The sequence below is a fragment of the Lygodium microphyllum genome, chromosome 13 (genome assembly GCF_053477565.2).
Source record: "Lygodium microphyllum isolate KBCC chromosome 13, Lygodium_microphyllum_v1.1.10, whole genome shotgun sequence".
NCBI classification, from domain to species: domain Eukaryota; kingdom Viridiplantae; phylum Streptophyta; class Polypodiopsida; order Schizaeales; family Lygodiaceae; genus Lygodium; species Lygodium microphyllum.
The window spans coordinates 113094382-113100597 of NC_141147.1; the positions used below are offsets into that span (position 1 = coordinate 113094382).

At 34.4% G+C, this 6216-nt stretch overlaps 1 pseudogene; it reads right to left on the reverse strand.

Moving 5' to 3' along the window:
- Positions 1 to 2023: 2023 nt before the first annotated feature.
- On the reverse strand, positions 2024 to 2678 carry LOC148027080 (V-type proton ATPase subunit B 2 pseudogene; annotated as a pseudogene).
- Between the last annotated feature and the right edge of the window lie 3538 nt (positions 2679 to 6216).

The window sequence follows — 6216 nt, forward strand, 5'->3', positions numbered from 1 at the left end:
ATTTGAGGATGACCTCTATAATACCTCAAGGAAAAGGAAGGAGCAAAGTGTTAATTTAAGAGGAACTTCGTAAGTTAAATATATTTTGTGTGCTTAACAGCAAAGTAATGAGCAAATGGGTGACACTATATAAAGAAGAAAGGACAAGAAAAGTAAGTGAAAGGCAAGCATTTCGTACTAGACATGGACATAATGTCCCATATCTAGAACATTTAAGTGCGCTTCCATGTCATATTGATATAAATTGGCTACATGAAGAAATGGAGAAGATGGAAAAAGAGGAGGCGATGGATATATTGCAAGAGGAGTGGGAATACGCACGAGGTTGCTTATCAAAGGTGAGACATACTTATAATTAAATTATCTTTAGTTATATATGATATAATTTCACATGTTTCATCTCTAACTAAATCCTTAATATGATCTCAACAATGTACTACTAGTGCACATTGTTCAATACTATTTGGTATGAAGGCAAACATTTTCGAACTCAACGTATAGATGATAAGAGAAATAGCCAAGATTGTGGTACCCGTGCAAACTTCCAGGATACCAATGGCACCATGGAAGGTTATTGTGGCTTGATCCAATATATTTTGAAGCTTGAATTTAGACAATTTTTTATAGATGTACTAGATGTGAAGTGGTTTAAAGAAGTAGTAACAACGTGTGAGCATTGCACAATTAGATGTCATCCAAGTGGTTTTGTAGTGATTGACTCTACAAAATTTCACCAAGGCAAGAATGACACATTCGCACTACCTCAACAATGCGAGCATGTATATTAGAAGCTATTTATTTTCATATATATTACTTCTTGATACATTCTCAAAATACAATAAATATCTAAGTTGCTTACTTTTTGTTTTTTAAATGCAAGTTGTGTATCACCCAATAGTAAACAATAACCAATGGTGGCACATCATCCCCATATCTAATTGTTCAAAACCAATATATGGCAATGCTATCGATGATGTACATGATCATGCCATGATCGATGATATACATGATGCAGTGCAAGATGTTCCCCGCGAGGATGTTCAAGGAAGCACAGAAGAGGATAACAATATGGTTGCAGATAATGATGAAGAAATTGAGCATAGCAATACATCTGATAGTGGGATAGACTTATTTTTTTCATTGCCTATTGGTAACATAGACCTAGAGGTAGATAGTCTAGCAAGGGCCGATCTCATTGAAGATGAGATTGATTATTCATTGTAGCATATAATTAGCTTTGGATGATTGGATGTATATTTGTAATACTCAGAAACAACTAAAATATCAATTAAGAGCCATTTGATTTTGTGATACATATAACGTTTGTTGTGTTATAGTATTAGAATTGAATGTGCACATCCAAATAACAATGCACCAAGATGCACAAAGAAGTACGATTGGGTGAGCTATATTAGACCACAAAGAAGTAAAATTGGCAATGTATTCTAAAAAATACTAGCTATTAAGATGTTTGATCATATTTAGGGACTTTATGAGAAATGAAAAATCTATGTGTTTATTATTGCATCTATAAGCGCATTTAAAAACGCGGGTATATAGACACGTTTTTCGCATTTATATACTAGCGCCAATAGACGCGCTGATAAATGTGCCCGCTATTTCGCGTGTACAGTGCGCATCTATAGGGCCTTTCTCTTGTAGTGAAACAAAAGAAAAGAAGAAAGAACAACCACAAAACAAGAGGAGGCAATGTACTCACCGCAAAGGCCTGAGGATGGATTCTTCATTTTCTCTTTGCGACAACCTCTCTTCTTTCTTCGTGCACTTCCTCCTCTTCTTCAAGAATGGCAATGGTGGCATTGGCGGCGGTGAGAATCTCTCCTCTCTCTTTCTCTCTTCCTCTCCCTCTCCCTCCCAAAGCCATGATCTCTTTCGCTATCTCTCAAACACTTTGTAGAAAAAAATTGTGCTCGAATTTTTCCCACTTTTTGTTTTTCAAAGTATCGTCACTATTTGCGATGCAAATAGTGATACCACTAATCTGCATCACAAACACTCATTGCTATGCCCCTATATCCTTATAGTGCCAATTGCATAGTTGGTATAGAGTTGATTTGAAACATCCGCATGATCTTTTCTTGTCATCCCCTCCCCAATAGCACTCTTCATCAATTATGAAAGAGATGGAAGAACATTGAGTGGAGGATAAATTTGTTGATTGTGATGTTGTCGATCAATGTAAATTTGACCCTCAATAATATACCCAATTAAATCAGGAATTGGATAAGTAATATCATCGTTTGGAAAGGTCAAAATGGGGATTTGTGTGATGGACCTCTTTCTCCCTTGGAATCTTCCTGCACACTCATAAATTGTGGCCAAGTCAAGGTACATATAACCACGATATCGACAAGGAGGAGGAACTTCTTCTCGTGCTATAGAGACCTCTCGTAGAGCATCAACATAAGAACTCATATCTGTGAGAATAACAAGCACATGCTTGCCAAGATCATATGCTAGATACTCAACTGTTGTGAAGGCAATTCTAGGAGTAATAATATGCTCAATGGTAGGATCATTTGCCAAATTTAAGGATAAATTAACTCTCTCCATCGAACCATTTTTTTCAAAATCACATTTGAAAAACAGAGTAGTTCCATGTTCACTCCCATGGCCGCAACCATTATTTCAAAGTTATCTTCTTAAACATCATCCATCAGATTTTTGTGGATCTGGGCTGCAATTTCATTGTGAGGTAGACCTGCTACAAATCATAAATACCTTTCTGTGTGTGCTTTGAAGTTCACAGAAAACTAGAGCTTTTGAGATCTAAGATAGGCATGATCATATACCAACCTTCCTTGGCCTATCATTCTTGTAGTTGCACACACTTTCATCACACCTACAAGAATTACCCTATCTAGATCAATATCCTCCTCTAGTATTTCACTATAGAAATTGAGGACCATATTCAAGGGGCCATGCAAGGCATATCCAATGATCATTATGCCTTATGATACAATGCTTTGACTTGGCAACTTATCAAACTCTTCATGTACCTATGGTAATCTTGAACACTTCACATGCATGTTCTCTATTGAGAATCGGATAAAAACAATACCCCAATGATGAGTGTTAGGTGGTGTTCCAAACTCCCAAATGTAAAGTTTCTACTTTACCACAAGCTTTCATCATGCACAAGAAAAATATCCTGTTAGCTTCTATTTCCTTCTCTTACATCCTTTGGAAAAGCTCAAAAGCCAAATGATCAAATTGCCTATGTTGAGTACATCTTGATAACAAGTGCCATAAGAAAAAGCATCTCTACTTGGCAAGCCATTAAAAACTCTTCAGGACTCCTCAAGATCCCCACTTATTACATACATGTCAACTCGGACATTACCAATGTCCATGTGTATTTCAATCCCTAACCTTAAGATTTAGTTATATATTTGCTACCCATTTATAGACCTTCCCTGGTATTGTATGTTTTGGGCAAAACAATGTGTGTGGCCTTGCCTAACTACATGTGCTCATGCAAAATGCAAAAAAAAAAAAAAAACGCACAATGTAAAACAAAATCCTAATAACATTCACTAATGTGTTTAAATTCTTGGTGAAAAACTCCACCCTCAAGTTCGCAATGGTGGACATGCAATGTCATGACACTGACATAACATCCACAAAATCACTTTGAAAAACTCTACTCAACATGCCTAATCTATCAAAGACATCTAATAGAAAATGTAAATTATACATGAACTCTAAGTTTACTAATTTATCAAAAAGAGTCGTATTTTCTAATTGAGTATATGCTAATATTGCCTCATAAGAATTCCACACTTGTTTTACAATAATTTGTCTACGAAGTAATTTCAAAATAATTGAATCCATGCATGAATCAATGCTTTGTGCAATTTCAAAATTTTTTACTATATCAGCTGAAAATAATCTTGTCCTATGGGCAATGCAATGAATATTTGTCATGAATGTGTTATCAATTTCCAACCTAGTAGATAATTTAGTATGATAACCTATCATTGCAGAGGCACCATCATAGCCAAAACAAACCATTTTTGAAATATCTAGCCCACATTTCGACATGAAATCAATGCATGTATCATACAAACAAGATGGAGTGCCATTATCTAGCTCTATTAAACCTAGAAACATGGTAGAAAGTGCATAATTATCCAAAAAAGAAACATGGACAATCATATTTTGCCTATTTCCTACATCTATAGACTCGTCTAATATTAAACTTAAAAAATGAGACAATTAAATCTTAGCAATTTGAGCCTTAAATATAGGTTCACTAATATACTGTATAAACATGGCACATGCCTTATCATTTCTATACATCTCAGTAGGATCACAATCAAGGACCTCAAGTAATTCTAAACTATGTTCGTAAGTACAAAAAGATAAGTCATGCTTTGTTACTTGATTTACAACAGCAAATAGAACTTTACATGCACAATCAGTTTTATATTTTCCTTTCTCTAATGTATGAGTTATTAATATTTTTTTGACATCACAGTGATATGTGGCTAGCTTATGAGACTTAGGTTTTGTGTGATCAGTTAATACACTAATTTGGATATTTATTGAGATACATTTACCAAATTCACTCTTTCCTTTTGGATCTTGTTTACAAAATGTGAAAAATATTCTAGCTAATTCACGATCAAAGTATGCCCAATCGAAAGTTCTAGTCCATGCTTCATTCCAATCTGCCCTAGAGTTTGATGTCTTAGCATTTCCACATCTCCTACAAGCTTATCTTTTTCTTTGAATTCAATATTTTTTAAATCAATTGTTTCATTACAAACATTAGATACAAGGTTCTTGTTTACCTTCTATGCTTAGACCCTGATACCTCATTTTCATTTGATTGCACTTTAATAAAATCACGCATATGAGGCAATGAAGATTGCATAAGGTTTGACATAGTGAATTATGTTTTCCAATAACACAAAAACTAATTTTAGAAGCCTAATGTAAATTTATGAAATATGTAATGCAATGACTTATTTTTAAAAAAAAGATTTTAAAGAGTCATTGGTCAGAAACAATTAATCAATATACCAGACATTACAAATGCTATCTCATATATAAATTTTTAGACTTCAATATGTATTTTATATATGTTTGAATCTCTCTGATCTATTCTTTTTTACCCTCCCCTGCTTTCTTTCCCCCTCTCTCTCTAGCCTCTATACTTGATAAAGCAATTGTAGGTTGCTTTTTGTTGCTCCATGTAACTGCTGCACTACCAAGGGAAAACATGAATCCACTTGTAGATCTTCTGTCTGACATGCTGCCAGCCCAATCTGCATCTGTGTATCCAAAGACTTGTACGTCCTTACCTACCTCATAAAAATTTCCATAATGTAAAGTGGACTTCACATACCCCAATATACGTCTAACTGCATCCAAATGAGGCTTTCTAGGCATCTGCATAAACTGACTGACAAGGCCTTGTGATAGTCATGTAAATCAAACTCCCTACTATCCTCCTGAACATTGTAGGGTCTTTTATCTCATCTCCAACATCAGCACTCAATTTCACATTTTTCTCCAATGGTACTGAAAGAGGCTTACATGCTATCATACCATACTTGGATAACATATCCAAGCCATCTCTCTCTCTCTCTCTCTCTCTCTCTCTCTACACTCGTTACATATATATAAATATAGAAGCTTAACTCAATCTTTGAGAGTGCTTGTGTGAGTCTAAAAATCTAGAAGGTTGTTGAGTGAATATGGTTCAAAGCACTTGAAATGGACCCACAAAGCTTGAGAGTTTTGTATTTTTTGAAGATAATGATTTAGAAGGTTAAACTTTAGAACTTAAGGAACTAACTTCTAAAAGAGTTGGAGCGTTAAACATTACATATTAAATTCTCTTCCATGCCATAGATGTATTAATAGGTATATTAAGTCATATTTATGAATCTTGACTTTTGAGTCTTGGCAAATTTATATTCAAAATTTAAAGGACATTTTCTTATGAATGCCTTGAAAATCAAGGTTTAATGATAAGTGAATCTTTAAAAAAAGGATAGATTTTGATGAATCTTTCAAATAAAGACCAGCTATCAAGATTTATCCTTTAAATAAAAGGACCAATAAAAATCTAATTTCTTTTTTTTTCTCATTTTAACCTTGACAAAATACACTAAAAACGATTTTCCATGAACACTAGGTCACCTGTCTACGAATAATCCAAACATATCAAATTTCCAAATGGGA